General features: G+C 25.3%; 1 long non-coding RNA gene across 1 annotated transcript; it reads right to left on the bottom strand.

Moving 5' to 3' along the window:
* Window positions 1-843: 843 nt before the first annotated feature.
* On the bottom strand, window positions 844-11,317 carry LOC107441757 (uncharacterized). The gene is made up of 6 exons (XR_011636856.1): window positions 9,389-11,317; window positions 8,215-8,232; window positions 5,261-5,275; window positions 4,729-4,746; window positions 1,578-4,007; window positions 844-913 (listed from the first exon to the last, which is right to left on the bottom strand). It is a non-coding gene; the product is annotated as an uncharacterized lncRNA (long non-coding RNA).
* Window positions 11,318-11,546: the final 229 nt, after the last annotated feature.

An 11,546-nucleotide genomic window follows, 5' to 3' on the forward strand; every position in this document is an offset into this window, starting at 1 on the left:
CATATGCATAGGAAAAAAATCCACGATATATATATATATATATCACAATAAATGAAATATAGGAAGGATAAGGAGAAAAAAGAGAAAAATGAATAAAATTAAGTTTTATTTATGGGCCATTTTCGAGCCAATCCTTGGTAACTAACAAATCAAACTTGTTTCAGTACTGCAGCAAGAACGCGCTATAAAACAAAATGTCTCCATTTACGCTTTTAGCTCAATTTGTGCTTATGTTTTCATAGTTTATAATCTGGCAATTGTATTGCGAAAATATTTTGAATCATTCTTGAAAATTTTACCGTACATGTTAGTTCATTTGAATTCGCTACTCGCTTTATAGATTTCATTTTGTGTTTTGTTCTGTCTTTTCTTTACGTTTTTTTTTCTTTTGCCTTTTACGTGATATTTTATTATTTAATATGCTCTATTTTGCTTCAAAATTGTTTTGTATTGATATATTGTATTGATATATTTTGCGTTTTCTATATTGATACAATATGAGAAAGCACTACTTTTAGCGGATATAATCGTGTGAGCTGAAGAAGAGATTATATCCTTTTTTCTCGGATTTTTATTGAATTCTTATCGAATTGATAAATGGATAATTCAATAAACTAACACTGTTTCGTTTAGCATCGATAAACTACTTTCGTTTCAAATTCGGAACAGAAAATGAATGCCTTATTAGAGACTAAGCTCATAACAATTGCTTTTATTTTTAAAATTAGAAATTATTAGTTGCATAAATAATAGTGAAAATAAATATCCAAAAATAATTATGTCGATAAAAAGCATTCTCATAAGTTTATGATGCGTTTTCAGAATCATCCTTAAAATTAATAAAAAAAAAAGATGGAATGATAAAAGTTAGGAATAATGAAGAAAAAAAACATACTTTCAATGAATCCCAAATCTAAAAAGAAATAGTAAGTAATAAGTAAGCAAAAATAAATAAAATTTTAAATTATGCGAGTTTAAAATAATCAAAAAACAATTAACTTTTTTAAAGAATTTTAAGGTAATCATTAAAATTATTTATAGGAGTTATATATCTATCCAATTGTCAAAAAAATATAATCTTTTAAGTAAATTTATTCATCATATACATTATATATTTATTTTTACATTGTTTTTTTTTCTGTTTTTAACTTCTATGTTAGTTTAAAAACATTCCATTATAATTAAATGAGTTAAGTTAAATTTGATGAAAGTTTTTATGCTAGTTATTTTTATATAAGGTATAATCTCTAATACTTGAAACTACATAAAGTAAAAATATATAAGCTACAATGGTAAATTATTCGGAATAAATATTAATTTGTGTTACACAAAATTTGCATTGAAAATATTAAAAAAAACATAGTTTTATTGCAATTAATTTCATAAAGTTTGTTATTATTTTAATTAAATGCATTTAATTGGTAAGTTTCAAATATATTCTAGAAATATTGCCATAAAATATAATATAATGTTTTAATATATTTTTAAAATATTTCCAAAAATGAATTAACTATTTTAGGTAACTAATACTTTATTTCGCCATACAATAATTTCTATAGAATAGATCAATTTCTTACCTCCTTGAATGATCTCTAAAAACAATAATATAATGAATCAATGAAAACTATATTATGTCGAATAATGAATCATTAAATAGATCTTATCTATAACTCAGGCAGCCCTTAAATATATTGAATCAAACTCATATTTGTGAAAGAGTTTAACACAATTCATTTTTAATTAATTTTTAATAAATGATTAGTATTAAGATTTAATTTAATATAAACACTAACGTATTATATGTAACATAGGCACATTCAGAGACAATTTCGATAATTAAATATAAAACAATGTTGTCTTTTATGAGTTATAAATAATAAAAGCTTAAGTTTACTAAACTAATGAATTAAACATATGCATAGGAAACAAATCCACGCTTTACTAAATTAATTATATTAAAAATGGAAAATGCATGAGTTTTACAAATAACTTTAATCTTATTTTCATATTTATTGTATTTATTATAACTTTTATGTCGTAAATATAGAAATTACTTACGGTCTATAGCTCCACCTATAGTGATGTGAAAAAAACAAATCGTAATTAATTCATAACATCAGTAAATTTATCTCAATATTCATTGAATTTTGTGCAATGTTTATAATATTTAGTATAAAGATTTCTTTCTTATTATTTTTAGCACCTTATTCAACTCTCAAAAAAAAAAAATTTGCCACTAAAATCAAAATTTTCATCCTAAATATTTCATATTTCAAATACAATAACATTCCTGTATTAAATATAAGAGCATACCTTAAAAACACAGTGCTTGGACACATTGAACAAGTTGTTGTATTACAAATGCTATCAACTATCACAAAATTTAAAGAAAAACTAAATCGATTTAGGGAATGTTGTTGGAAAATTTTGTTTTAATATCCTTTCTTAAAGTGGTTTACTTTTGCGTTTGATTCTTGATTAAGTAAATTTTATTAAAGTTAATTCAGCAGTTTTATTACAAAATAAAAAATGAATTTTGGCACGTTTATAACAGCTAATTTAAAAAAATTAAGTCGAACTCATTTATTTCGACCACAGATTTTACGAGATTTCAGGTTCAAAGAGATAATTTTTATTAATGTATTGGTAAACTGCTATAATGCTTGTATGAAGCATACTCATTATAAACATGGATTTAACAAGGAATTTTACAGAAAATCTTTAAAAACCATTTCATTCAAATTATCAAAAAATTGTCTTGTTCTGAAAGCGTTTAAAAAAACTCATTTAGTTCAAATTGTTAAAAAAATTTTTTATGAAGATGAGAAATGAAACTTAACAATGTAAGAGTATCTCATCTGTCGGAATCTGGACGATCTGACTCTTCATTTGCATGATTGCATCTCATTACATACAACACTAAATATGAAAGTTTTCTCAAGTAGAACATCAAATTTAGTGTTCTCTTTAGGAAATCGTTTAATGATTAAAATCAGACCACCGATCTGATTCTTCACTTTTATGATTGTATGTCATTACATGCAATACTAAATGTGAAAGTTGCCTGAAGTAGAACATCAAATTTAGTGTTGCATTTCGGAAATATTTTAATGATCAAAACATAATGTTAAATCTGACCACCAATCTGGTTCTTCATTTTTAATGCTTCATTACTTTTTATGCAACACTAAAAATGAACGAAAGCAAAACTATTTTATTGAAAATAACAACAACAAAAAAGCATCTGACTTTTCGAAGGACTTTTTAGAACACACTTTAACTGCAAATTATTCAACAATTTTATGTAGGTCAGAAATGAAGAATAACAATGTGAGGTACCTCATTTGTCTAAATCGCTAACCGATCTGCTTCTTCATTTTTATGTTTATGCAGTACTAAATATGTAAAATGTTTGTCTAAAGTTGAGCACCACATTTAGTGTTCTATTTCAAATATCTTTTAACGAACAAAAATACAATTCTAAATCACATAAGCGATCTGGATTTTAATTTTTATAGTTGCATCCACTTTTATGCAACAATAAGAAAAAAGTTTTCTGAAATAGAACAACAAATTTAGTGCTTCATTTAAAAATATCTCTTATAGTTAAAAAGTATAATTCTGAATCATACAGTCAATCGGGATTTTCCTTTTTATCGTTGCATCCCCTTATATTAAAACACTAAATATGAAGGTTTTTTGAAATAGAACACCAAATTTAGCGTTCTGTTTCAGAAATCTTTTAGTGCAGCGGCCAAAAGTATAATTCACAAACATACAACTGATTTGGCTTTTCAGTTTTATTGTTGCATTCCATTTTATTACAAAACTAAATATAAAAATTTTCTGAAATAGAACATCAAATTTAGTGTTTGTTTTCAGGAATCTTTTAATGATCAAAAATATAGTTTCACCTTTAAAATAGTGTTAAAAGTATTTTTATTAATATTTTTTTACATATAATTGATTTTTTAAAGTCAATATTGTGATTTACTTACTGGTATTTTCTAAAAAATAATATTTTCACATTAAAAATTATTTTCCTCGGTAATTATCAATTAAATTTGTAAAAAATATAATACGCAATCAAACATAAAATGCCAATTTTAATGACAATTGTTGTTGTAATGTTCAGTCAAATTTATATAGTATTTAAAATTTTCAGAATATAATTATATATTTTTTACAAACATAAAATACTTAATTAGGATTAGAAAATTTTGAAAAACTGTTTGCCTCAAATGATGCTACAAAATATCAAATCTGAGAGATGAGATCAAAATTTTGTAATTGAAACAACTCTAACGTTTCATTTTGTACTCTGAGCTTATTCCTGTTTAAATGTCAAGTAATTATGGAACTAAATTTAAATGTATGCTTGCATTTTTATCTGCTTTTATTCCTGCTTTAACGCAGTAGTAAAAATATTCTCCAAGACTAGACAACAGATAAAAGCGATAAAGAGTGTATCATTTATCATTGTTTTCTTTTCCTAGTTTGTTCCGGTTTCATTTCTACAGTTTTTTTAATTTTATAGTCGAGTACATATCAAAAAGAAACTGTATGAAAACATAAAAGCACAATGATCATTTACTTTGAAAACAGGAAATAATTATTTTTCAGTAAACATTTAATCACATTTAATTGAATTTTTATTTCTAACATAAATTCATTAAATGTCTAATTAGTAATGAAACAAGCGTATTAATAGCAATTTTTTATACTTACCATCTACGAACTGTGCAGCTATGAAGAAAAAAAAATTAGTTATTCATAATGCGAAAATTATTTTGATAGACATAGCTATATAAAAATGTTTTGAAATCCAAACCACAGTTAATCTAACCACACTTGAAATTTATTTTGAATGCAATAATGACAGATATTGTTCTCAGTCATAAATTAAACACTATTCAGTATGAAAAATTTTAAAGACAGAAAGTTATCATTTAAAATTCTTAGTTTAACTAATATATTTCATACCATTCAGTTTAATTATATTAAACACTGATTATTGAAAAATTATTATAATTATTGAAAATTCTGACTTATACTGATCTATTTTACAATGTTCAATTATAATAATATTAAACACTGAAATTATTATTGAAAAGTCTTAGTCATGCTAGTATATTTTACACTATTCGGTATAGTAATATTAAACACTGAAAATTATTCTTTGTTTTAAATAAATGACTTAAATTTCATTTAAAACCAGTACACTTATTATATCTCGATGCACAATTTTTATTTTACTTACCTTTATGAGCAATGACTGAAAAGAACAGTGAATTTATATATTAAATTTCTAATTTCTATTCACATATCATTGAAAAACTTGGTATAACTTTTCACAAAATGTTCATCATTCAAACTATTAAAGTATTTAAAAAAATCTTTTTCTTTTACTACGTGCAATAGTAAGGATTTTTATGCATAAAAATAAATTTCGAAAATCAACTATCAAATAGTGTCTGAGGAATTAAAATTTTATATAATGATCTTAAAAAGTCTCTTTTTTTCTTTCACTTTTGTCACAATCTTTTTATCTTTCTGTTAGTCTCTTAAAATTAAGAGCCTGAGAAAAAAATAATATAATGACATTTAAAGATCTTTTCCAGTCAAATTACCATTCCCTTAAAATATTTTAATTTAAAATCTAAAAACATTTTTTATTTAAAATTAATTAAAAAAAACTTTTGTTTTATTTCATTAAGAAAATTATCTTAAATACGTTAAAATATTGCAATTCATTAACATTAATTGAATTCTAAAAATTAACTGAAACTTTTATAGAAAACCATTCAAAATATTATTGTGAAAAATTATTAAGAATACCACTTTAAAAAAGATAAGAAAATACGATTTGCATGAAAAGAATTGACAAATAAAAATTTTTTATAAAACGTTCTGAGTGGCAATCTCTTCGAATTCATGCTAATAAGTGGAAGAACTTTTGTTGGTTTTTAAATTAATAACTGAAAAAATTAAACTAGAAATAAAATTTACCCTTTTATTCAGATATTAGGTGGAGTTTTAAGAAACTACTAAACTAGCTTCTTTTATGTCAGTTCAAAATCAACAAACATAATAATTGAAATTGAAAATTAACGGGTTTATTATTAGATCAAAAAATAAAATATGTAGAATATTTTGTTATTTATTTCGCATTCTTATGTGTCTTCTTCGATCAAAATCTTGATTAATGTAAGATGACATTTTGAATCAAAATGTTAGTGCTTATTTTAAATTATGACCACATTTCAAGTAAAAGAATGCAGAAATGTATGCAGTATATATGCAATCTTATCTATACAGTGCTGTAGGACTCGCTTCTGACGAAGAGCTTTGATAACCTCACTAGAGCTTCATGGTGATAGCTGCACTGCACTCTCAGAAATTCTGAATCTTCTTAAACCATAATATCGTTTATATTTGCTGCAACTTTAATAAGATGCTAAGTTGAACCATATTATCGTATTTCTTATACTTGATTACTCTATATTACGGTTCAGCTTGAACGGATGCATAGTTGATTACTCGATATTACGGTTCAACTTTAACGGAAGTATAGTTCATTGCAACACCTTATTAAGATTGTAGCAAATTAGCATAGTTTTAGGATTGAAAATAGCGTGTAGAGTATATCCTACATTAGGTCATCACCAACAATAGTGTGTTCATCAATGTTTAAAACGTCGTTAAACTGCTTAATGTTTTTGGTTGAAACAAGACAGTATTCAAGTTCTCTTTCGAGTCATTACCTGTTATTTCAATCGCCCAGTTCAAATGTAAAGCTTTTGGATACAGGTGTGTGGCACATTTTCTTAAGGATATATCATTCGGAGCGCAGCCTGTAGTGCAGAAATTTCAAGGCTATCTTTTCCCATTTTAATGAGAGAGAATTAGAAGAATGAACCATGAGAATTGATAGTTTCTATGAAGTCATTTGAAGCTGCTAATAATACCTTATTCCCGAGATTGTAAAATTCTTTCCTTAACAATCTGAATGAATTTTTAATATCGTTAAGACACTCAATGTTTTGTGTTGCGACCAGAGTGAGAATAGCAAGCCCTTTTTCAAATCATTATTGCATTTTACAATCAACATAGCGTTTCTGTAAGACTTACGGATACAGGTTTGTTAATAAGTTCCTTAAGCATATATCATATGGTGCATAGTATGAAGGAAAGAAATTTCAAGGCCTTCATCGTCTTCCATTTTAACACTATTGAAATCAATAGTTTTAATATTGTCATTTTGAAGCTGCTAATAATACCGTGTTCTTGAAGTTCTGACATTCTTTTGTTACAGATAGAAATGAGTATTTAATATCGATAAACTACTCAAAGTTTTGTGTTTCGATCAGATTGCGAGTAGCAAGTCCTCTGTCAAGTTAACTTTGGTTTTTGAAATCAACCCAGCTTTTAAGTAAGACATTTTTCAATGCTGGTTGGGGCACACTTCCTAAAACATATATTATCTGGAGTCTTCAGCTTCAAAGCCATCATCTTTCTTTCATTTTAACACTATGAGAATCAATAGTTTCTAATGGCATTTGAAGCTGCGGATAATATCTTATTCCAGCGACTGTAACTATCTTCCTTTATCTCTGGAAATGCGCCAATAGGATACTAAATCGTTAATCTATGGAAGGTTAATTCTGGATGGATAGTTGCTAAGGAGAGGATAATGAGTTCGTTAATCGCTGGATAATCGGATGGTTAATCGCTGGCATGCACCTCTTCATATAAAGGTTGCATTTGTTGTTCAATAGCTTTAAAGAATGCTTCATCTATTTCCGAATGACGCCTAAACTTGGTTTGCAATAATCATGACATTTTTTTAAAAAATTTAATTTTAAAATGCTTAAAAAATTTTAACATTTTTAAAAAATTGTAAAAAAATGGATGCCAAAATGTGTATTTTTTATTTTTAAAAAAAAGTTTTTTCTTATTTTTGGCGTTATTTCGCGATTCTCAAATTACTTTAAATCCGATCAAACGGGAAAAAAATTACTCACCAAAAGAATATACTCTAATACATTTATAAAATTGCATGATAAAAAGACTAAATTTCCATTATTAAAATTTAGAATCTCGAGAAATATGGCATCATTATGAGTGGGTCTTATTGAATAATAATGATGGAATGTTAGTAAACAATGAAACACATTAAAGATATAAACATTTCTAAATGCTGTGTATACTTACTGTCAGCTATTTTTAGAGCTGAAAAATAGGAGGACTAATTAATTTCCTATAACACTAAGAATGATTCTTTAAAAAAATTTTACAAATTATGCTTCGACTACTTTCATGTATTTTTCAACAAACTTTAAACGCATCGCAAGATTAGAATGTTTGCAATGTATATCCATTAGGGAATATATATGAGATGTGAGATTATATATAATTAGAAACCCGTGCCCGATGAATTTAAACTGAATCCTGAAATCGATACGATTTTTTTAACCGGAGCACACCCGATTTTTAAATTTGAGAAGTCAGATTAAAGCTAAAACTCTCAAAGATATAAAATCAAAATATTCGGAGAGAAAAACCAAATGAAATACATCATTGAAGTTATTTATTTATTAACCAAAATATATAATATTCTAAAATTTTTACTAATTTTTTTATATTTAATCAATGAACGAAAACGAGTTTTTAAACATTTGTTAAGTTTGATGGCAGAATGAAATTTTAATTTATTTTTAAAAAGGCGGAAAAATAATTTCATCATGAGCTCGAGTCAACCCCTCCCCGATCCTAAACATTTATAGCTAAGACAATGTCGGAAAGTACAATAAATGTCATTCGCAAACCACAAACATGCATTTTATATACAGAGGATAAATTAAAAAATAAAATATTTTGTTTCGCTTCATTAGTTTTCAAGGGGAAAGATGTAGGAAAAAAGTGAAATTAACATTAAGGGACAGAAATTTTCTATCGCCCTTCTGCCTAAACTATTGGGACCATATTTTTCAAGTTACTGCTACTATCTATAGCCCGAACTAGTTTGAAATACACCGAAAAATATTCACTTAATTTTTTTTTATCTTTAACACTCATCTGCATTACCCGTGGTGTACTTTCCTTTTGAGTACAATTATATATAAATAATTTTAAACATGGAATACCGAGATGATTTTGATGTTGTTTAAAAATTAATTTCATTTTACATTCAGAATGAAAATACACAAAAAAAATTTCTTTTTTATCTAATTTAACCTTGGGATTTTTACCTTAATAAGACTTCTATATTATATCGCAATTATTACTATGGTTTTTATCTAACATAATAAAGTCAATTTCATTATGAAATTATTATTATTTAGAAGTTAATTTAGAGAATATCATTAATAAAATATCATTATTTTACCTTTATTAACAAGACCATCTGAAACATATCTTAAGATATTAATAACACATAAACATAAGAAATTACACCATACCACTGTGGGCCAGAAGACCATGATCTTAGACCAAAAGTCAAAAATTAAATTTTCAAATAAAATATGCGTAGGCAGTTTTAATATAGCCCAAATGAAGTATTCATGATCATTCCAAACATTATAATTTACTTTTTGAACCGGCGAGAGTACAATTTAATGAAAAATATTTAATATTTTTTTTAAATATAACTTTTAAATTTTCATTTCAGAAATATATATAGGAATTTCACCTTACTGTTACATTTTTATCAGTGTAGTTAGTCTGAAATTATCGTACAATTTTTCAATTTATTAGATTAGCTCTTGACAAACTTATTATACTCTTGACAAACTTATAGTTTATATCTTATCATTTGACATTTTACAATGTTTGAATGACTTTCGAAACTTAGTTCCAAAAGGCTCCACGAGGTAATTAGCTAAACTTTTTGTTGTTGTCTTCTTTAATGTTACGTCTTTCGAAAAACCCTGCCCCATTTTGCCCGTATTGCAAAGGTGGACTAAATATACCGAATAACAAAAATTATGTTTTTTTCTTAATGTTTTCGTGTTATTTTTTAATTAATTCGCTTTATTTCGTAATATTACTTCGGAAATATAATTTGCTTTTCACATTAAATTACGAAAATTATTACATTTTCATTGCTATATTTAATTATTTAAACGTACTATAATATTATTTTTTTTTGCTCGCCTATTCATTGTTATGCTTTCTTTATTTGTCAAATTTGCTTCGAAAAAAAGTAAAGAATTAAACCATCCACGCATACACTATCATTATCTCCACATAAAATAGTAAACTAACCATATTAAATATGATGTTTGAAAGTAAATAACAAGATTTATAATATAACCTATTTAAAAAAGTATTTGTCAATTCTAAAACTTACTAAGATAATTTTTTTTAAATTATCCATACGAATTAAGAGAATTAATATATCTTGTAAATTTTAAGCTTTACGAAAACTTTTGCTTTAGGAAAATAAAATAATAAATAACTTTTAATTTATTTTATTTTATTTTATTTTATTTTATTTTATTTTATTTTATTTTATTTTACTTATTTGTTTGCAGAGCATACTTAAAAAAATCGTGAATTTACTCATCCACGTATTAACATCCATTAAAAGTATGAATCCAGAATATAAAAATATAACCATTTAAAGTTTAGATGTTTGAATTAAAACTAACTACAATATTATATACGTTTTTAGTTAAATATTAGCAAATATAAAAATTTATCAATTTAAAATAAATACTAAAACTTACCGATGTCTGAAACGCATGAAAAATTTGAAACGTTACATTTGCATAAACTTTAAGCAATTAATTTAATTTAAAGTAGTAATTTATTTGAATGTATACCATGGAATCAATATTAGCATATGATATGTAATAGAAGTAGTCAATGAAGCAATTATAATTATGAAAATATTTATTCCTTTTTCATCACTAATAATTTCTGAATCTGTTTTTTTTCTTTCGAATATCGCCTTTGAGGTTTTTAAAACACAAAATCAAACGTATTTATTTTTTAAAAAAACAACAACAACAAAACGTTTTTCTTTCGAAATGTTGTTCACGAAGTTGACAAGAAGTAACCATATTAAAGAACCATTTTTCGATGTAAACAAATTAAATATTGAAAAGAAATTCTCAGAGAAAAAACTAATAAAGAAAATTGGGGAGAAAATTTAAATTAATATTGAACTGGTCATGTCAGCGAAGTGATCGTGTCGGCTGTGAAAGTTTTTGTTTCGGTTAAGTGGCGTTGTTGTGATCGTTCCGTCAACTAATTGCCGGAGAATATGGGATGGTAAACAAATTTAACTTTTCCTAGAAATATATAAACACGGACTATTGTTCTGCGGCTTTTCAATATACTGTCTACCTCGAAATTTTTTATCAATTTATAACCCAATGAGTTATGCAGTTTAGGCTATTTTTGCACATATTTGATTTTTTTTATTTATTTACATACTATTTGTATGATTTTATTTATAGGTTTTAAATATTTTTTTATTTTCATCAATAGTATCTATAAATAGTTTTTTTGTCTTTGTATCAAATTTTATTTCTATTTTT

Source organism: Parasteatoda tepidariorum, chromosome 1 (assembly GCF_043381705.1).
Source record: "Parasteatoda tepidariorum isolate YZ-2023 chromosome 1, CAS_Ptep_4.0, whole genome shotgun sequence".
NCBI lineage: Eukaryota > Metazoa > Arthropoda > Arachnida > Araneae > Theridiidae > Parasteatoda > Parasteatoda tepidariorum.